Raw genomic sequence first — 23592 nt, 5'->3', positions numbered from 1 at the left:
GGACCTTTATGTACACCAATTGGAGAACGGAACCACAAATTAAGAATCTACATACACAGTTAGATTCAGCATATCAAAGAACCCCAATTATTCAATTCTTGATGAAATCAAACAAAGTTTAATTTTGGACCCTTTGGCCCCCTTATTCCTAAACTGTTAGGACCAAAACTCCCAAAATCAATACCAACCTTCCTTTTATGGTCATAAACCTTGTGTTTAAATTTCATAGATTTCTATTTACTTATACTAAAGTTATGGTGTGAAAACCAAGAAAAATGCTCATTTGGACCCCTTTTTGGCGCCCCTAATTCCTAAACTTTTAGCACAAACACTTCCAAAATCAATACCAACCTTCCTTATGTGGTCAAAACCTTGTGTTTAAATATCATTTATTTCTATTAACTTATACTAAAGTTATGGTGCAAAAACCAAGAAAATGCTTATTTGGGTCCCTTTTTGGCCCCTAATTCCTAAACTGTTGGAACCAAAACTCCCAAAATCAATCCCAACCTTTCTTTTGTGGTCATAAACCTTGTGTCAAAATTTCATAGATTTTTATTGACTTAAACTAAAGTTATAGTGCGAAAACCAAGAAAATGCTTATTTGGGCCCTTATTGGCCCCTAATTCCTAAAATATTGGGACCAAAACTCCCAAAATCAATCCCAACCTTCCTTTTGTGGTCATAAACCTTGTGTTAAAATTTCATAGATTTCTATTTACTTATACTAAAGTTATGGTGTGAAAACCAAGAAAAATGCTCATTTGGACCCCTTTTTGGCGCCCCTAATTCCTAAACTTTTAGCACAAACACTTCCAAAATCAATACCAACCTTCCTTATGTGGTCAAAACCTTGTGTTTAAATATCATTTATTTCTATTAACTTATACTAAAGTTATGGTGCAAAAACCAAGAAAATGCTTATTTGGGTCCCTTTTTGGCCCCTAATTCCTAAACTGTTGGAACCAAAACTCCCAAAATCAATCCCAACCTTTCTTTTGTGGTCATAAACCTTGTGTCAAAATTTCATAGATTTTTATTGACTTAAACTAAAGTTATAGTGCGAAAACCAAGAAAATGCTTATTTGGGCCCTTATTGGCCCCTAATTCCTAAAAGATTGGGACCAAAACTCCCAAAATCAATCCCAACCTTCCTTTTGTGGTCATAAACCTTGTGTTAAAATTTCATAGATTTCTATTCCATATTACTAAAGATAGACGAAATTTTTTCAAATTTTGCGATCGTATAAAAATTAAATAATAACCAGGATATGCAGCCATTTTGTTTTAGCATACCCATATCCAAGTTGGTAATGCAATCTGTGAATGAAATTTGAATGTACAGCCTAGGTCCTAAATCCCCTGCTAAAAAATGTCCCTTATTTCAGATTTATGATTTTGATGATTTTGCAGATTTGACATACATGAAGACTTTAGCATTTGGACAAAAATAAACAACCCTCTTATACACAGCCAATTTTGCATAGGTACTATTTTTGTACTTAAAATATGTAGTGCTGAAAATTTACTTTTGACATTAAGTACTTTTTCTTTACTTTAAAATTGTTGTACTATTTACGTACATGTATTATAAAGTACTTGATTTGTAAAGAAAATTTTGGTACAGTAATTATACCAAAAGTGATCACAATATTCCATGCTTGAAAAATATAATTTTAAGAAATTTGAATTAGACATACTATCAAAAGGCTAAAAATGGTAACGTTGTAACCAAAAATATGTAGTATTTAAATTTTCTTCAAGTACAAATCAAGTACTGTAAAATACAGGTACCTAAATATTACAATAATTTTAGAGTAACAAAAAAGTACTGAATATTAGAAGTAGATTTCCAGTACTACAGATTTTTGGTACAGACAAAGTAGCTGTGTAGAACAAAGCAACCAGACAGAAAAAAAACCAAATAAATAGGACTATAAAATTTCTAACTATTGATGAGCAACTAATAATATTAAAACATACATGATTTTATATAACAGTCTAAGATATAGTTCATACAAAATATATACAAATATAAAATTTATAAAAAATGCCCTTTAATTATTGCATAGCTGGGATATGTCTGAGGGAGGTCTGAATATAAAAATCATTTTTTTCCTCAAATTTTTAAGAAACAGTTATCATCATCCTTTAAACAACTTAATCTTAGGCAGGTTCTTATTTGATTAAATTAATTTTGCTGCTTTATTTAAAGTTTACAACTTAAATATGACTGTAAAACAATAAACAGTTGGCAATCCAAGTTTGTTCAGAACCATTTGTTTTTTAAAACAAAGTTGGTAATATTATGAATATAAGTATGATACAAACATGTTTCAAAAGGTTAAATTCACAAAATTTCAATACAAGCTTAGAATTTGTCTAATTTGTTTTTATGATTAAGACTTATTTATTTGTTAAATTATGACAATGAAGGACGAATAACATTAAGACTTTGATCAACTAATGTTAAAGGAATTATGTCAATCCAAGGAAAGATAATCTTATCTTTAGCAGGAAATTGTTAAACTTTTCATAATTTTCAAAGTTGACCCTACCTTGTCTTTAACCACCAACTCAAAGTTTTAGTTCAATAACAGAAAAAATATTATCAAAATTCCATTAAAATGTTGTATAATTGTGTAAGTGAAGGACTAATAAGCATAAGTTTTCAATAAACTCATCTTTGTGAAATAATCTTGTGAAAATGCAAGTGAACATAAAGCAATCATTTAAAAATCAAATGCAACTGAAATGTTATAAATTACACTATTAATATGTGTTTGACTACATAATTCCGTTAATGTTAAAACTTAATCTGAAAGCACCAGGACATTGTCTTTCCCCCTAACACTATCATCATGTTTACTAGGTAGGCTATGAGCCATCAGTATCACTAAATAATATCTCAATACTAAAGGTCTCTCGGAACACCTTCTGGGCTTTCTTCTTATGAGGATTATCTATCTCATCTCTGGTCAGGAATAATCTACAAAATAAAAAAAAGTTCACCAACATAAGCCAGAGAGTTGAGTGTTTACAAATATGTTTTTATCTGCCCTATCTTTATGTGTCTGTCCAAAGTCAGGAGCCTATAGTTCAGTCACTGTCGTTTATAGTTTGTTATATTTGTTTTTCGAAATTGTTTAGATTAGTTTCTAACCAATAATCTAATAAATAATTTCCCCCAAATATAGCCCTGTTAAAATAATTTTTTATAATAGGAACTGTGATTTACCATGAAGGAAAAATAAATCATCTTTAATTATGCTGTATATGGAAACAGAATATTTGTGTAAAATGTGACTACTGTAAACCAACTTATTTTCGCACACGATTTATTATTCGCAAGTAGAAAATAGCTCCAACTTAAAAAGTCATGAATATGTATAACTTGGATCTTTCCTTATTTAACTGCATGAAGTAAATTAGATAATAACGAAAATAAAATCACCACGAAGTGACCTAGAAAGGGCTAAACGCAAAATAAAATATCCACGAAAATAATTTGGTTTACATAACTGTAAATTCAGAAATTATTGCGAGGTTTTTATTATTTCCACAAAGGCGACAGAGTTGTAATCTCAATAATCTTAACTAACATTTTGAAATGTTTTATATTAATTATACAGGATTTTTCTGAAAATGGTAATAATTAAAATCGCATTTAAGTCTAAAATGACAAAATCGCAATAATAAATGCATGCAATAATTACGCACACAATTATTACGGAATTTACAGTATATGAATTATCTCTTGATCACTCGACATGCTCAATGTCTAGTCAGAAACTTCATAACAACATCTGGTATATTACTACCATGAGGCTAGTTAACTAGTCTACATATATACATAGTATTACCTGTTGTCTTCAATAAATGCAGCATAGAACCAGAAATAGAATGCACAGTTGTCATAAACCTTGGGTATATTTCTCTGTAAAGTAAATTTACACATATCAATATATAAGAACGATGAAAAGGACATAGATTTTTTTAAAAATATCAGATATAAGCAAAATAATATCATGTATACTGTCTTTACATTGGATTCATGTTTTTGTCCTAGATTACCAGTTTCATTGAACAAGGAAGTAGTATACAGTGTAATGCAATTCAAGCAAAGGTGTCCAATGGAAAATAAACGTTTCTTAATATCTTTGATAAAAATCTTGTGTTGACATTTTTTTTTTAGCCACTAATTTACTATATCTGTTATCATATATATGTGCTGGTGGTTGTTCCACAGGGCAGTAGTATGTGTCTAGTGTGGTTGTTTTTTTTATGAAAAGCAGCTACCGCTGGCTAGCTTACATATGTGAGCAAAAAGAGAGCCGAATGAGTAAGCCTCTCCTGCCAGTACATAGCCTCTACACTGTCAAGACTTCTACAGTGCCTCCACGCGACAGCACATGGTAACTGGGATCTAGTATCTCAGGCTTTACTGTTGAGGATCTTGGAGCAGCAAGGGCCCTAAAGATGCAGAATGTAGGCCCACCTGTGTGTGGACATGCCCTTACTCTCATTAACCTTGCCCCAACTATGGGTAAATAGCCGGTTAGATGAAGATCGTTAACCCAGGAAGGTAATTTATCTAGGAGAAAGAAAACTCTGAAATAAAAACAGGCAGATAATGGTTCGTCAGCCTTGGTCGGCAACTTGTCTAAAGGAAGGAAACCTCGACAAAAAATCCCTGGCCCTCCAAGTACCGGTAGGGGGTTCGGCATAGGGCCAAAAACTCTATCCTGTAAAAAGAATTAAGTTACGGAAACAGCAACAAAGTGTTGCTGCCCTACATGCCGATGGCATACCAGGCAGTAAGTAAGTAAGTTATCATATATCAAGTACATTTATTTTTACTTACAGCTTTTGATACAAATCTGATCTTGACATCATTTGTGACGACTGGTTTGTTATAAAATGTCACCAATATATAATCTTCTTCTTTATTGTGTTCAACCTAGGATAAATTATATAATAATAATGACTTGAAAAAATCTGAGTAACCTGGATGTATAAAAGTTTACACTAATCTTAAACATCAAAAATAGAATATCTTGAAACTAGAGGCTCTAAAAAGCCTGAGCTCACCTTGGTCTATGTGAATATTAAACAACAGACACAGATGGCAAAATTGTGTTTTGGTGATAGTGATGTGTTTGTAGATCTTACTTTACTGAACATTCTTGCTGCTTACAATTATCTGTATCTATAATAAACTTGGTCAGGTTAGTTTCAGTGGAAAATGATGGTGAAAATTTGACTATAAAGGGCAATAACTCCTTAGGAGGTCAATTGATCATTTTGGTCATATTGACTTATTTGTAAATCTTACTCAGCTGAACAATATTGCTGTTTAAAATTTATCTCTATCTATAATAATATTCAAGATATTAACCAAAAACAGCAAAATTTCCTTAAAATTAACAATTCAAGGGCAGCAACCTAACAACGGGTTGTCTAATTCATCTGAAAAATTTAGAGCAAATAGATCTTGACCTAAATAACAATTTTACCTCTTGTCAGATTTGCTCTAAATGCTTTGGTTTTTGAGTTATAAGCCAAAACTTCACTTTACCCCTACGTTATATTTTTAGCCATGGCGGCCATCTTGGATGGTTGGCCTGGTCATTGGACACATTTTTCAAACAAGATACCCCAATGATGATTGTGGCCAAGTTTGGTTAAATTTGGCCTAGTAGTTTCAGAGGAGAATATTTTTCTAAAAGATTACTAAGATCTACGAAAAATGGTTAAAAATTGACTATAAAGGGCAATAACTCCTAAAGGGGTCAACTGACCATTTCGGTCAAGTTGACTTATTTGTAAATCTTTCTTTGCTGAACATTATTGATGTTTTCAGTTTATCTCTATCTATAATAATATTCAAGATTATTAACCAAAAACAGCAAAATTTCCTTAAAATTACCAATTAAGGGGCAGCAACCTAACAACGGGTTGTCTGATTAATCTGAAAATTTCAGGGCAGATAGATCTTGACCTGAATAACAATTTTACCCCACGTCAGATTTGCTCTAAATGCTTTGGTTTTTGAATTATAAGCCAAAAACTGCATTTTACCCCTATGTTCTATTTTTAGCCATGACGGCCATCTTGGATGATTGGCCGGGTCGTCAGACACATTTTTTAAACTAGATACCCCAATGATGATTGTGGCCAAGTTTGGATAAATTTGGCCCAGTAGTTTCAGAGGAGAAGATTTTTGTAAAAGTTAACGACGATGGACAGCGACGGACGACAAGTGATGAGAAAAGCTCACTTGGCCCTTCGGGCCAGGTGAGCTAAAAAGTAGATTCATATTCCATCATAACAAGAAATTCATTTTTTAAAAGATTAAATGTTCTTTAATTTGAATTTATTATTGTGTATAATGGAGAGGCTGCTAAAACACTGTATAGTTGGTGTGCCATGTATAATCTAGCCAATAAAAAAACTTAATTTATTGCTAAGGAAAAGATTGAGGAGTCAAGGGCTACTACTGATTTAAGTTGTGCTCATTTCATTTAAACATCATTCATGATATATTTTGGCAAATATTCAAACATAAGTGTATTACAAATAGGAAATATCTATAAAGGAGTAGGTCCAGTAAGACCCATTTTTGACCCCAAAATATAGCAGTTTTACAAAATTGTTAAAATGTAAACTTTTAGTTATTTATTGGACAGTAGAATGCTTCTGCTACATAAATATGGGCTGTTTTTAACAATACAATGCACATATATCGGGTACTAGCACCATTAAATCATGCTAAATTACTAAAATCATCACAATTCTAGTATTTTAGTTAAATTTTAGATGGTTTCCGTGTAAAACGAAAGTGGACGCATTTGTGTTCATTCATAATATCGAAATGAGGATGAACACGGATGCCGGCACTTTCATTTTTGACATTTTTCGCCATATTTGGTAAATTTTTCATATTTGAGGTTGAATCAGATCATTTTTTATTGCCTAATCAGTCGAAATCTTTCACATAAACTAATTGAATCAAATGAAATAGACACTTAAGTGTTTAGAAAGTGGTCAAAATCTTTCGTCAGATGAACTTGAAATTTGAGGCCAAAATCGGTCCTTACCGGACCTACTCCTTTATAATCAATAACTTATATAAGGTATAAGATTTTACCTTACAATCTGTCTGCTGTTTGAAGTCCACTTGTGTATACTCTGGAGAGTAACCTAACAATATCTGCATAGCTAAATCTGTACCATCACCATTGCCTACACCTAGAATTGTCAATTTTATACATGACTAAAGTAAATGGTTCTCTCCTTCAGGTACCAATGTGCTTAATATATGTGTGTTCTGTTTGCTGTTTTACTTTTAAAGATTTTTTCTTTTCAACTTTTCAAAAATGTTTGCTCTGGTCAACTCTAATAAGACCACCACTATTAAACCAATCACATCATGTGGCTGTGCCATATCAAGCTTTATAGATCATGCTCTTTCTTGATCATTAATTTGATTTCTATGATGAGATTGTCAGTCCCCTATACTGTGGATTCATTTATTTTCGTGGATATCAATTTTCGTGGATTGCTGAAAACTTCATATTTGTGGATATTTGATTTCGTGGTTTTGCCAATCTATGTACACAAAGCCTATTGAAAATATGTTATTCGTTGAACATTTGAATTCGAGGTTCACTCTTATCCAGGAAACCCACGAAAATTGGTTATGGCATATCATACTTTTTCAACACACAAATCTAATTTGATAATTTAAGCTTCAAATTTAGATTTTTTTGTGAATCTGTTGTAATGTCTGCTCATGCTGTGAGATTCATTTTAACAGTCTACAGATAAAGGAAGGTGTGAGTGCCAATGAGACAACACTTCATCCAAATAACAATTTATAAAAATAAACCATTATAGGTTAATGTACAGCCTTCAACACAGAGCCTTGGTGCACACAGAACAAGCTATAAAGGGTCCCAAAATTACTAGTGTAAAACCATTCAAACGGGAAAACCAACGGTCTAATCTATATAAACAAAACGAGAAACACTTATATATTACATAAACAAACGACAACTACTGTACATCAGATTCCTGACTTAGGACAGTTGCAAACATTTGCAGCGGGATTAAACCTTTAAATGGATCCAAACCGTCTCCCTTTTTCTGAAACAATAGCATAACATCACAACATAGAAAAACATACGATAAAATATCAATTGGCAGACTTAACTCCTCAAAAAACGTAATATAAAAAATCTATATAAAAAAGAGAAACAAGATACATATAAATTACAAAAACAGACAGCAACTACTGTACATCAGAGGACAGGTGCAAACATTTGCAACCGGATTAAACGTTTTAATAGTACCTTCTCCCTTTTTCTGAAACAATAACATAACATCACAACATAGAAAACCACGTCTGTTTTAATTCCTAAAATTTTAGAACTTTTTTGCAAAAGCTTTCATGCTTGGTCATATTAGTAGTATACTATGGTACCTTCATTTTGATTTGAAGATTCAAACAAGAGTTATTGGACTTTGATAACTATTTTTACTTCTTTAGCATAATGACATTTTTTCAAAGAAGCTTCACTGATAACGCTCGCAAGAAGCTTTCTTACTTGGTGCAATTGCAATTTTTACTGTCTATGAAACAAACCTTTAATAGATGTAATTTTAACTGATTCTATTTTTAGATATTTAGGAGGTGGCATCTCTTCATTCAGATCGTACTTCACTTTCTCATAGTATCCAACATATCTACTCTGAAATGATAGAAAATACAGATCATCAGTTATCATTATATATATGCAAAAGTAGGAATTATTAGAAATACTAACAAGACTAAGGATATTCTTATCCCAGGCATGGACAACCTTGGGGCTATTCCAGAAAAAAAATGTAGGGGGGGGGGGGGGGGGGGGTGTCGAAGGCACATTGTATTAATAATGCTCGAGTGTCACTGATGAGTCTTATGAAGATAAAAGTGCATCTGGTGTATCAAATTATAAGTGTAATACCTTTGATAACTATATGATGCAAATGAATTATATTTAAGGGCAAACAATACAGGAAATATAGAAAACATATGCTTGGTATCCAATTTCCCATTTTTTAGATTAATCATATCATGGTGTACACTTTTAATCAAAGAGCAGAATGCTCTGAGGGATACGATTGCCATAGTTTTCATTGACACATGTATAGCAGTTCTGCCAAATTTTCATTAAACAAATGCATGATATTTGGCCAAAATTGAAAAGATCAAAGAGGAAAAAAATAGATCCAAGAATACTGTTGCAAAAAAAGCATGAACATGCGTGAGTCTCAAGCATTTTTGGCCGGTAACCCTGGTACAGCTGGATAGTATTATTCTCTAAACTAATTCAACTGCACATGCAAAATGTAACAATCTGAATAGTCACTCAACTTAAAGAATAGCCAATCCCCGTTACAAGTGTATGAGCCATGTACTTATTGTGTTTTATCGAATTATAGTTATTTGTACCATTGTAAACTCGTACCACTAAAAAAAAACTTGTACCAATGCAAACTCGTACCATTGCTAACTCGTACCAACTTATTTAAATGCATTCAAATGGTGTTAAATGATGAATATACATGATATACGTTACTTTCACCCAATACCTCTTAAGTCTGTAAAATGTATATAAGTACAATGACCAATTTGTAGCTTATGTAGATAATTAAGGTATATACAGTTTCACCCGAAGAACATTTTTCATGAATAATTAAATCTTAGCATTTAGTCAAAATGATTGCCAAAATTATTTTTACTGTCTATAAATAAATGTAACAATGAAATTTAACTGATTCCTGTTAAGGGGGTCCACATTTTCCCCACAAAAAAAGCACATGGCTTTCAACAATTGTAAACATAGCATTCAATTTGTGATCATGGATTACAGCTTTAATTAACTTAAATTGGATATATACATATTCAACATGTTCAATTTTAATAAGGTACAGTTAAAGCAATGTTTTAACTTTCCTCTGGATTAAGTTCTACAGTGGCGGATCCAGAACTTTTCCTAAGCATACCTGCCAACTTTTCAAAATGTCCATGGGGGTTTTACGTGCAAGATGGCTGTCATGGTCTTAAAAAACCTTCAAGGGGGCCTGCAAATACATTTTAATGTTGTTTTTTGGCTTCTTCAGTCTTTTATAAGCTTAATGTCATTGTAAAATTAATTGTTTTGTTTAAATTGTGGACAGAATTGCTCTTTCAAAGTTTCAATTTTGGAGCCTCCATGGGGGAAATCCCCCGCAAATAGTGACAGTTGGCAGGTATGCCTAAGGGGGAGCCCGCTGACTGACCTAAGAGGGGGCCCGCTCCAGTCATGCTTCAATGATTCCCTTTATAATCAACCAAATTTTTTCCACAAAAAAAGGGGGAGCTGGATCCGCCTATGTTCTAGTTTGAAAGATCAGTTAAAACATTAATGCTTTAAAACATTCTTTATTTTTGTCTAAGTTTTCATTTAACTCCTGTGTAAAATTCAAGTAATTCAACTTTATTTCTATTAAGTTTACAAACAGAAACCCATAAAACATCATATTTTTTGTATATTTTTCTGAATGTTACGACTTCCCAGTAACTACAAAATAACTTTTTTGGTTCCAATGCCGTGGTACGAGTTAACTTGCTTCCGTATCTTATCACCGTAATTCTAGGAGGAACCCTAAACTGGACCCCTGTTGTGTTCACTTATCGCTACACTGACCTTCGGTGCGAAGCTATATATAGAACAGCGGACCAGTTTAGGAGGAACCCCATTTCTTACTCTTTAATTATTATTATTATTGAAGTTCCTTTGGGTCAGAGGGCATGACTCCTTTCCGTACACACTCCTTTGTTTACATTGAGATCGTTCTTAATTAATACGACGTTTACCGGCATTAACGAGTTAATTCTTCTTGACGAATACTTCGAAAGGGGAAACAACTCGAAACGATAACATGGAAGATTCCATTTCTGCTGAAGGGGTATTATGGGTAATTTTTACGATGAAACATTTATTTTAATTTAAATTATGCATGTGATTTAAAATATAGAAATACTCCACTTCAGTTCTTGTGACAGAAATAGAATTATCGATCGGCTTTCAGAGAACTCTCGCAAGTTATCAAAATTTGGGAATTCCCTCTGACGTGTTTCTAAATTTATAAAAACACTAAATATAAATACTGTTTAATTCTGATTTTCCGTATTGTTAAAAACACGCATATAAGTCAAGGAAAATATCACACATGAAGATTATGAGTAAAACATTACAGGAAAGTTGTTTATGTTCAATTGTTTTGCTTGTTTTTACCTTTTAAAGCAAGACAATCATAAGAATCTGAGATTTTGCTGAATGTTTAGAATAAAACGAATGACGTGAGGGAGTGTATCATAGGGTCAATGGTAAAAGTCTACAGATTGCTTGACAGCAATCGTATCCCAAAAAACAACAGCCTTGTGCAGCTATTTATCATAAACACTTCACAAATTATTGTCATACAAATTTATTAATGATAATGAGTAATTATTAGTTGCCATCTGCCTACAATTTAAAGCTCCAGCAGAAGATAACTATCTAAATAATTTGAAAAAACTTTTAATAAACATATCCAGTTTGAGTACTTGCTACTGTACGGTATGCCTTAAACTACTCAATGCATTGTTTGAAATTTTAAGGGCTGCTAAGTTTTTAAATCTTTGTAAGTGAATCTTTTTATAAAAGGTTAAGATATTCCTAGAACTAAATAGTAAATAGCTGTAGTGATTTAAAAAAGTAAAGTTGCATGCTTTAGAAATATCAACAACAGTATGGATTATAGAAGTAAACATGTATGGTTTGTAAATTTTAACAGCTGAGTAGTTGGAAATGCAGGCCAACTTTTGGAGTGAAACTTGTTAAAACTTTGTGCATTTATCATAAATGAAGCTACATAAGTGGGAGGGGTCCTGGACTGTCCCCTCAATCCCCACTCCCCCTAATACCCCTCTGGGTTTGGAAATGTAAGGTTGAACAGTATGATATAGTCACTCACATTGACAAAATACTTACACTTCTATATCTTTTGTTTTATCTCATTGGGTTATATATATATAATTTTCGCCTCATTGCCTTACACCCATATCTAAATTCTACTCCTATTTACCTGACTAGGAGTTTCAACACCTTGGAATGTCTTCCCTACTTTTCTGTCTGTTCTTCTCTCACCAAAATAATTAAGGCTATCCTATAATGTAAAACACAACATTAAGTCATGTATCTTTAAAACAAGAAAACAATGTGACTGATGTGTTGATAATAATTTTGGCATTAAACTTAATTCTTGTGGTAATAGGCCTCCTCTAATCCCGTTTAAAATGAACATGTATAGATCTTGGTTTTTTATGTACCTTTGTTTTAAATATATCTACCCATACCTGTTTTGAACATTTGGTATGTACATGTACAGATCAAGTTTTTTTTTATTGAACATTGGTTTTGTGATATTTAGGATGTATATGTACACATCATGGTTTTTTATGTGAGCCTTGTTACAAATTACCTCCCTTGGTTGTAACAGATAGCAGTAAGTTGTACAGATAATTAAAGATTATCTAATTGAAGAATTCAAATAGAGAAAAATATTCAACATGTGACTGAACAACACTTTTGTTAAAAAATTACACGGATGAGATCATTGTATTCTTCTTTTTATTACCTTGGCAAATGGTTTTTTTCATGAAATTAAATAGAAAATGTAAGGGACTAAATCTTTTTCTACGCATTCACAATTTGTTTTGATGATGCCCATTCTTATATGACGTTAGAGGAGTGAAAAAGCCATGTTTATTTCAAAATTTTATTTCACTGGGAAATTTAAGTAATTCAATGCAACCAATGTAATAATGTTATTCATTTGGATTAAAGTCTTGTGACAACTGCAATCTAAATAGGAACAAGAATGTGTCCCAAGTACACGGATGCCCCAATCGCACTATCATTTTCTATGTTCAGTGGACCGTGAAATTGGGGTCAAAACTTTAATTTGGAATTAAAATTAGAAAGATCATATCATAGGGAACAAGTGTACTAAGTTTCAAGTTGATTAGACTTCAAATTTTTCAAAAACTACCTTGACCAAAAACTTTAACCTGAAGCGAACGGACACATAGACGGACGGATGAACGGACGCACAGACAGACAGACGGACAAAGGAGGCACAGACCAGAAAACATAATGCCCCTCTACTATTGTAGGTGGAGCATAAAAATATACCAGGTACAACTAAAATGTTTATGTACAAATCAAGGGTGTGTGTGCACTTATATCATGTGACCTCTCACCTCAGCTGCTTGGAATAGTTCAGTATGTATAAGGTAAGTACAGATCATTGTTCCAGTGCGACCTTTGCCCCCTTTACAATGGACAGCAATCACATTTTGTTCATCTTCAGCTAACCACATTCTAACATCTTTACAAAACTCTGTCATGTCACTGTAAGAAGATAAATAGGATTATGAGTTAAAGGGAATGTTGAGTATAAATTTATAAAACAGTGACCACTCTCCGCCACCCCCCCCCCCCCCCCCCCCAAAAAAAAAAAAAACACCCAAAAAACTAAAAATTTATGTTACCTTTCAATCAAAAGAGTGTAAAAATTATGTTTTGAAAGCTGTTAATCATTCAACAGAGAGCAAATTGTCAGACTTCCTGTCCAGGAAGACTTTTGATTGTGCTGTTCTTCAAAGGAAAATTAGACATCTTTTAGTCTTTGTTCTTACTCCTTAATTCTGTTAATGCTAGGTGCTTAACAGAGATGCAGCAAATATTTATGAAATAATAAGTCTTTGGTTAGTGTGGGTGCCTGATGAAAGTGTTCGCATATGGAATCCATCTGCATGGTGACCCCTATGTACCAGTCACATCATTCTACTATTACGTATGACCTATCCTGCTCGTTATAAAGTGAAGACAAAATATTGAACTTTAAAAATGTTTTCCTTGCACAATAATGAATTTATATTGGAACAGTTAATTCAGATATCAAACATGTTAGAAAAGTAGGATTGTGAAAAAATAACAAACCTTAATAAAGGAACATTGTGGTCATGTATGTATACTCTTCTTACTCTCTGATGGAATATACTCTCACTGTAGTTTAATTCACCTGGAAATAAATCAAATGGTATGATACAATAAACATAAAGAAATAAATGACATGATGTCGAGGCTTTTAAGATTTGAAAAGTTAATATAAAATAGATATTCCTCACACAAATGTGCATGATCATAACATGATTACATAAACTCTGTAGTGATCCTTGTGTTTTGTGTCTAAAAACTTCCCAACTTTCTACAAAATAGTAACAATATTTTCTGTTTTAGTCATCATGGTTATTGCATTTCAATGTAGATACAAGTTCAACATCCTCAATATACTTACTTATCTATGAAATCTGGTCTAATAATTAATTATTTGGTAGGAAAATATAACATTTCTTTTATTTCAAATAACTTTGAACAGGACTTAATAATTATTATACAAATTTTACAATAGTATATGTGTACAAACAAGTCCAATAATATGTATTACCGTTTGGATGGTTTTACATATTATTACCCTGTGCTTCATAACTAGGGACAAACCTGATTCAAAAATGTTTGGACTGTTGACAGTTTGTTATTTTGTATCTTAAAGTTATTTTGTTTTTTACATTATGAAAGACCATATTAATGATCATAATATGCTGTTTTGCATCTTGAAATGTATGAGAAATAAGCTGTTCTCCAATGAGGTAGTACTACAAACATGAATTTCTAAAAAAAAAAAAAAAGCTGTAAATAAATTTAAGGAGAACATGGAGAAGTAGAACAAAAATCAATGAGACAGCTTCCCAACAATTAGATGTCATTACTGTATTTCTATGCAAGTTTTGAGCAATTGCAATAAAACAAGAATAATATATAATAAAAGAACATATTTCAAGTTGGCCCATAATAACTAATATTCTCAAAACTTGATATGAAAATATTCATAAACAACCATGTTTGTCTACTAAGGAAGGACAACATTACACCTTCTATTACTATGTTTCTACATGCAAATGTCAATCAATACGACCAATGTAACAAATATTACAACTCTTTTCATGCTTCTTTATGTGAATAACATCTATATTAAAAGACATACATACATATCTAAAATTAGAAATAGTCACGATAGGTATTCATGCTTTTAAGATGTCCCAGTCCCTATATATAATGAAGGAAGTTTGTTTGGAATTGTCCATTTTACACATTTACAGGTCATATTTCAGAGTAAGACAAAAGTCCTATGTTAAGTATAATAGTTTACGGACTGAAATTGTAAAGACCCATTCAGTCATCACAAATAAAATACTGTGGATTCCTTTTATTTTCATTGATACCATTATTCTCAGATTGAAGTAAATTTTTTTTGTAGATATTTAATTACATGTTGTTTGCCAAAGTCTGGGTACAACCTTATATACAATTTGTTCATTGTTGAACATTTAAATACAAAGTTAAGCTGTACCCATGAAATCCATGAACATTGGTATCCCATGAAAAATCATAAATTCACAGTATTTAATACCACTAACAATGTGTTCTTTCTGGTACAAATACCACTGAAATAACCAAAGCATTGCTGTTATTATTTATGCTGTTAATAAATTATCATGCACAAATGTAACTTAAATTATTTTTTTTAAATGGCAAAAGGACATGATGGATTGTGGATATCAACATGATCAATAGTTTATAATTTCAACACCTTTAAGATTATGATGATGATGGATGTTTAATATCAAGCAACAAATATTACATGCATATTGGAGGATATCAATGTTGCATATTCATGTAAAATAAATCTTACTTCATTTTGTAAGTGCTGTCAAAATTTTTGTCATGCTAGCTCACAAAATTAGTCAATTTTGACATTAAAAGCTCATCAATCTATCCTCTCAAAACTAACTTTTTGAGAAGCAGTAAATACCAAGTCTTTGACTGACCCTGCATTGGATGAAAGATCAAGTGCACTTTACTTGAGGGAGACATGCTACCAGAAGACCATCAAAGATAATTTCTAGGTAAAAACTTTTATAGGAACCAGCTTTTTTATGCTACAAAACAGTTGTAAATTGGAAGCTCTGAGTTCAAAGGAAGACATTTGACCATACTTGATGATATAATGTTATTCTGAGTTCCTTAGAAATTTAAACACCCTTCATTTACATGATTTTCCTTTCATATGTCAAAAATACTTCTTCATCTTTAATTGAAATAAATCAGCTTCATTATATTTTTAGGGTAGATTTCAATATTATTTTAAGATATAGACAAATATTTCAAGCATTATAAATGGTTTTTCCTTTACTTTCTCTGACTCTTTATGTATAAAGGTCACTGGGATCTTCAGAACTTCTTTGATGGGCAATTTGATCCCTTTTATCTTACTGGCTTATATTTTTTTAGATTATGATCTGGACAAATGTTTCCTGCATCTAAATCCTGAAAGTTAAAACCATGATGATATCCACATAAACAAGAGGTTAAGATCCAAATTAAAAGCAAATCAAGCTGTTTGTACATTCATAAAATAATTTCTGGTTATTTCTAATTTTAAACATTAATTTAAACTGGTACCTTACCCCAATGGGATTTCTGTACAGAGCTCTAACTCCAGAAGATGGAAATGACATTGCTATAACTCTCTCTGTAAAGTAAAGTATTTTACACAATATTTAATTATGCAATAGTTTTTTTTTACAACACAAAATATTTTGAAATCTACCAGTTTGTAATTAGCACTAATCTAGAAAATAACTGGGTTTGGGATACATAAAAACACATATACATTTATCCAAAGATGTTAAAGATAGTGAGAACATACATGTTACAGTTAAGCATGTTTATTCTCATCAACATCGAGGGGCCACACCATCTTGAAAGTTAAGTTAGGAGAAATTAGTTCTCGATGTTGAAAGCCTTTTTGTAGCATTAAGATGAAGAACAGCAATAAAAAAGAGCTGTTATTTTACTTCTGTATTATGTAAAGATAGTGATTTAGAGTCATGAATTGATATACCATATATCCTTTCATTTAAAAAAAAAAAAGAATGCGTCCCCAGTACAAGGAGGCCCCATCCGCACTATCATTTTCAATGTTCAGTGGACCCTGAAAATTGGGGAAAATCTCTAGTTTTGCATTGAAATTAGAAAGATCACATCACAGGAAACATGTATACTAAGTTTCAAGCTGATTGGACTTCAACTTCATCAAAAACTACCTTGACTAATAACTTTAACCTGAAGCGGGATGAACTGATGAACAGAGGAACGCAAAAACCGACAGACAGATGGATGAACAGATGCACAGACCAGAAAACATAATGCCCATAAATGGGGCATAAAAAATTTATTATTTACCTGTTATATAACAAAGATCTAGATCAAATCCTTCCTTAACATATCTACGTTTGTTTTGTGATATAATTCGTCTTGTAACTTTCTTAAATCGTCTAAAATCTGAATACATGATGTATATACTACGAACAATACGTATTATTCTGACTGATCTTCCTGCAACACCAAGTCTACAAAACAATTATTAGAATTATTAATGTATGCATTACTCAAGAATTATTTGTTAAAAAACAAGTGTTGTTCTTTTAATTGGTTGATTTTTTGGTGTGGTTGGATTGTTTTCACATTGATATTAATTTATTTTATTCATATATTCAATATCATTGTACAGTCATTAGACAAAAGTGGGTTCCCACTCAAAAAATGTCCTATCATTTTAACTAAAGTCCATATTTTTCAAAAACATATTACCAAGTAACCACATGTCTCATTTATATCAAATAAATACCATAAGATGTAAAAATGTTTGAAGTTTGATTGTCTATTTGGCCATAAAATTATTCATGCTCATTTTAATTTTTTATAAGAGAAAATGAAATATTTTTTGAAAAGTTTGCTATGCATTCTAACCAAATTTAAATTGTAAATATTTGCATTTGTATTTAACCAATTAGATAAGAACAACAAACCTCACGAAAATTATGGCAAAATAAACAATAAAACTTCAGATATTTCTACATCTTATGGTATCTTTTTAATGAAAATCGCTCAATAAATTGCTTGGTAAAATTTGCTTGAAAAATATCCTTGCACAAGTTATGTAATTTTCTTCTCAACTTTGGTTAAAATGATAAGGCTTTTTTTTTTTAGTGGGAACTCACTTTTGTCCTATGACTGTATGTATTATTCTTTTATATCGATCTTCAAGGCAACTTTCAATAATGACAAATTTACAACTTTTTAAAAATGACAAAATTATAGGAGATATTTCAAAACGCAATAACTACTAAGAACATATTATCCTCTTGTGAACTTGGTAAGATATTGGATGCTACATTAACTCTATAGTTATAAATTCTTTAAACAGCAAATACTAGATTTATCTAATAATTTCATTAAAATTCAACACAAATTGCCGAGAATTAAAGAATCACAGTGATAATCAGAATACAAATAAATCAAAGAGCTTGTAAGCACTGAAAGGTAAAGATTGCTTTAATTCATCAGTGGGAAGTTAAATTAAGATTGCATTGTATAAAGCAATGGATTAAGTTAATTCAACTACAATTATGGACAAATCCAATTTCAAAAATTACTTAAACAATGCCATTATTGATATTTTTAGAACAGATATTAGATTCCTGCACCTTGCACAAGTTATGTAATTTTTTTCACAATTATAATATCATTTTGTAACTTGAATATATGAGTATTTATATCATTGTTAAATTTCTGGAAATATTCATAGATAGGATGTTAAGAATGTTATGATCCATGAACTATAATTGTGTATCTCAAAAGTAGTGATAAACTATGTAAGATTTAGATATCAAGTCAGTCCTATTGGGGTTTGATTGCAATTGTTGATGAGTTTTTTCAGGTTGTGATTTTCTTCAGTGTAGTCACTTAGTGTGGTGTTACTTTCTTGTGGATTACTTAGCATGTGCAGCCATTGACAACATATATTTCACCATACATCCTACAACATATCTTACCTGCCGTAGTCACTTAGAGCCCAATCAATTATAAAGGTAACAAACACGATAATCATATCAAGTACATCTGCCCAGTGGTGGAAAAATCTCACTCTACAACACACAAAACATATTATTTCAAATTTTTGTTCATGTTTAAAGGTTTGAACTAATGGATTATTTTACAATCACTGTTTACAATGATTGTAACTTTAGCAAATTAGGTTTATGCATCATTAATTTAAATGCGAATTAGATATAGACTTCCTATTTTGTTCTAACACTTTTTAAAACTAGCTTTCATCAGTAACTGTGATTACTCTTAGAATGATACTTTGTATCTTTTGTCTTCAAGTAACATATTTTTGGTGTCTGGTATCAATGTATTGAGCCAAGCCATTTCCAATTGATTTTTACTGTTTGTTCTAATGTTGAGCTATAGCCATTATACCATTGTCGTAGGTTAGGAGAAGGGTTGAGCACTCACAAACATATTTAACCATACAGCAATCTGTATGTGCATGTTTAAAGTCTATATGTTTGTTGTTGGTTGCAGTCTTTTATATTTGTTTTTTTTTTTACTGTTTTATCAGAAACCTTGACAATTTTGCTTTAAATTAAATTATTATCCCGTTTTGTCTTTTTGTAGCTGACTATACAGAATTGGTTTTGTTTATGCTTGAGGACCAACAGTAAATGAGTTGCTCAAATCCACATCATTTGAACTCCGAGCACTGGATAGTTGTGTGATTACCAACCATGATCATGTATAAATCTACAATACACAAATAATTGTATCTCATGGTGTATGTATAAATAATTTGTCAAAAATTTAATGTATATCATATAAACTGCACTTGCTTTTGGAATAAAGTATTATTATTATAAACTACTACGTTACCCTTTATAAAATATTCTCAGAAAAATTTCTATCACAAAATAAGTTATAATACATCTAGATGTAACTTCTAGTTCGTCATGGAAATGTGTATTGGGACCTGATGCCATATCCACAATTACAATGGTAAAGTCTGCTAAAATCAACACTATAGTAAACAAACGAAACCAGACGTTCTCCATCACAGAACCAATCATAAACCTCATTCTCCTGAAAAATAACAATGGTAAAGTCAGCTAAAATCAACACTATAGTAAACAAACGAAACCATATGTTCTCCATCACAGAACCAATCATAAACCTCATTCTCCTGAAAAATAACAATGGTAAAGTCTGCTAAAATCAACACTATAGTAAACAAACGAAACCATACGTTCTCCATCACAGAACCAATCATAAACCTCATTCTCCTGAAAAATAACAATGGTAAAGTCAGCTAAAATCAACACTATAGTAAACAAACGAAACCAGACGTTCTCCATCACAGAACCAATCATAAATCTCATTCTCCTGAAAAATAACAATGGTAAAGTCAGCTAAAATCAACACTATAGTAAACAAACGAAACCATACATTCTCCATCACAGAACCAATCATAAACCTCATTCTCCTGAAAAAGATCAACAAAGAATCATCTAAAATATAAAGAAAGACATTAAAGATAAATCAATGAGATAAAAGTATATTTACAAAGAAACTTTATAGTCTTGAACAACAGCAGAAATGTTTATTATATCTTAAGCAAAAATGTACATGATTGCACTTCGATCATCATATAAATTAATTATATTACAAACCCAATTTTTGTCTTAGGAAAATCAAAATATGCTGGATCATCTTCATCATGGTGTATAAACTTGTCTGTAGGGACTGGTCCTTCTAAATCTTGGTCTACTTCTTTACCCATCACTATGAAGATGTCCCCGTCTTCTTCTGTAGATTCATTCGGACTATCATTTCCATAACCATTGGCCTCTTTTTCATTTTGATGATCTGCTTCATCTATTTTTACAGCCACTTTATTTTCTTCAGTTGTTTCACTGTAAATGAAATATAAAAACCATGACGTCATAATTATTTGGACTTATGTAATTATATATTTTAATGGTTATTTTTTGAAAAATTTTTGGCCATTGAATTTTACTTGATTAAATCAAGTAAAATTCACTGGCCAAAAAATACTGTATACATTTGATTATTTCAATACAAACATGACAAAGAAATGATTAAATTACATTTCCTTTTGAATCATCCTTTAGTTTATAAGATTTATTGTTGTTGCTCAAAGCAGTTGCTTAACCAGGGTTCTCTTACACTAAAGATTAATGGCTTAATTCGGTCTCAAACTCCAAATAGTTGAGAGCAAAATTACCTCATAAAAGCCAACCAAAAAAAAATGGCTTTAATGTTATGAAATTGCTTTTTAACTTTATAAGTTTTCTATTAAAAAAAATATACACGAAACATGCAATAATAAGTCTAGTAATTTTTTATTGCAATTTAATGCAAAAACTAGTCAAAATAATTATAACATCTTGAAAGGCTTTTCTACTTATTTTATGAAAAAAATAATATAGCCTTTTACATTCATGATTATTTGGACTATGCAAATACTTCTGTCCTGAAAGAACGAATAAAAATGCTGCAGAGCAAATTCCCAGTGAACTTAGTTTCATGAAACATAAAATGCATTTGAATTTTATTTAGTAGGTCAAGCCATACTTTATACATTGTAACTCTGCCTAATGCACTATTTTATTCTATTCTACCATATAGTGACCGCCTTAAACAAATTGAAGATTATGTCACAGGAGGAATCTTACAACAAGACATAGATTGAAAAAATGTACAATTTTTTAAAAAATATGAAAAATTAAAAATATAGAATGTTTTGTATAATAAAATAAGATGTTGTAATTGAGTTAATATTGATGCTTTGAAAATGAAGATTTGAAAGAGTCTACTGAAGTGCAATTTACAATGTTATCCGGTAGTTATTCCGGAAGCAAGTTAACTCGTACCAACGAAAACTCTTACCATGTTAACTCGTACCAAAAAAGTTTACTCATACCACTGGGAAGTCGTACCACAAATCTGCCACGGTATTTTCTATCCAATAGACAGGGAACATTAGCTACCAATTGTTCATTGTACTTTCAAATTATATACATTTAACAGACTTGAGAGGTATTGAGTGAAAGTAAATTACATACATCTTTAACACCATTTAAATAAGTTGGTGTGAGTTAGCAGTGGTACGAGTTTGCATTGGTACAAGTTTTTGTAAAGTGGTATGAGTTGACGTTGGTACGAGTTTACAATGGTACGGGTTAACTATAATTCGTTATTCCAGTGGGTAATAGTTCTTGGAAAATAAGATTCTTTTCTGTACTGTGTTTTGCAGGATGGAATTTGGAAGCTGTTCGAATTAGAATGTCTTGTTTGTCTTTTTTGTGGAATCAATTTATTATTTTTAGGAATTGCAACCTTTTCGTTTTCAATTTTGTAAAGCATAACCTAGTCCGAGATTACTCTGATGTCCAACAGCTGTTTTGCCAGTCCCACAGCCCCAGCTTGTCTGGCAAAACAGCCGTCAGAGAAATCTCGGACTAAGCATTACCAATCTGGAGTCTTTTCTTCTGTCAGAGAGACTGCACCATTCAAGATGTTAATGTAACATGTTACCAACACTTGAGGTGTTTCTCTTTATTTGTTGGTAACAAAACGTGCAGCCCTCCTTTGAACTTTTTCAATGCTATCTATGTCTTGTTGTATGTATTTCATGCATTTAGAGTAAATTTTGTGTCTATCTGAAGTCAAGTTAGTCTTCAGGTACATGCACAGATAAAATTATATATATTCTTCGTGGTTTATGTATTTGTCATGAGTGGGGCACTTTATCCAACCAATTTGCTATGGGATCTTACACTTTTTCATGAGTGGGACGAGTTGGTAATTTAAAACAAGAGTTGGGCGATTTTTTTAAAAAGTGGGGCTTGTTTGTGAAAAAAGTGTGGGGTGATTTGCCAGTGGGGCGATTTTCATGGAAAAAGAAGAAAATACCTGTTCATCATCAGCTCACCAACAGATTTGTTTTAAAAAGAAAAAAAACTATCAAATATAAAATAATTTCTTCGTATACAAAGGGAAGTAACTCAATAAAAAAATACACAAAATTAGTATCACTGATCCCGAACCAATTTGCGAGAGTCTAAAACATAGACTGGGATCCGGCCCAATCTAGCTACGCGTCGTAATACTGACAAGATTAGCCAGGACCCCAGGCTATCTAAAACACGGAAGTCGGCAAAGTTCAAAATTAACATATCAAAGGGGCACTAGCTGTCAACTTCATGGTCACCGGTTGACTCAAATTCTTATATTTTATTTATAACATTTTTTTATCATTTATCCAAACAATCAAAAGTCGAAAGTAAACAATTTACAAAGCATAGGGTCGATACTATGTAGTTTCGTTCCATGTGTATTTAAGTCTTGATTCAATCTAATTAACTATCGAGTTGACCTCAGCATAAAAAGCATAAAGCTTAAGAAAACCAAGGATTTGTATAGTGAGAAGGATTGGAATCTCGCAGTATCTCGTTAGTTCGCGCGTATCGTG

The 23592-nt window shown here is 31.7% G+C and overlaps 1 pseudogene; it reads right to left on the bottom strand.

The window, feature by feature from the left end:
• Positions 1-2818: 2818 nt before the first annotated feature.
• Positions 2819-23156, bottom strand: LOC134696222 (phosphatidylinositol 3,4,5-trisphosphate 3-phosphatase TPTE2-like; annotated as a pseudogene).
• Between the last annotated feature and the right edge of the window lie 436 nt (positions 23157-23592).

This window comes from Mytilus trossulus, chromosome 14 (assembly GCF_036588685.1).
Source record: "Mytilus trossulus isolate FHL-02 chromosome 14, PNRI_Mtr1.1.1.hap1, whole genome shotgun sequence".
Lineage (NCBI taxonomy): Eukaryota > Metazoa > Mollusca > Bivalvia > Mytilida > Mytilidae > Mytilus > Mytilus trossulus.
Note: the sequence above shows the minus strand (reverse complement) of the source record. Positions and strands in the feature narration are given on the sequence as shown.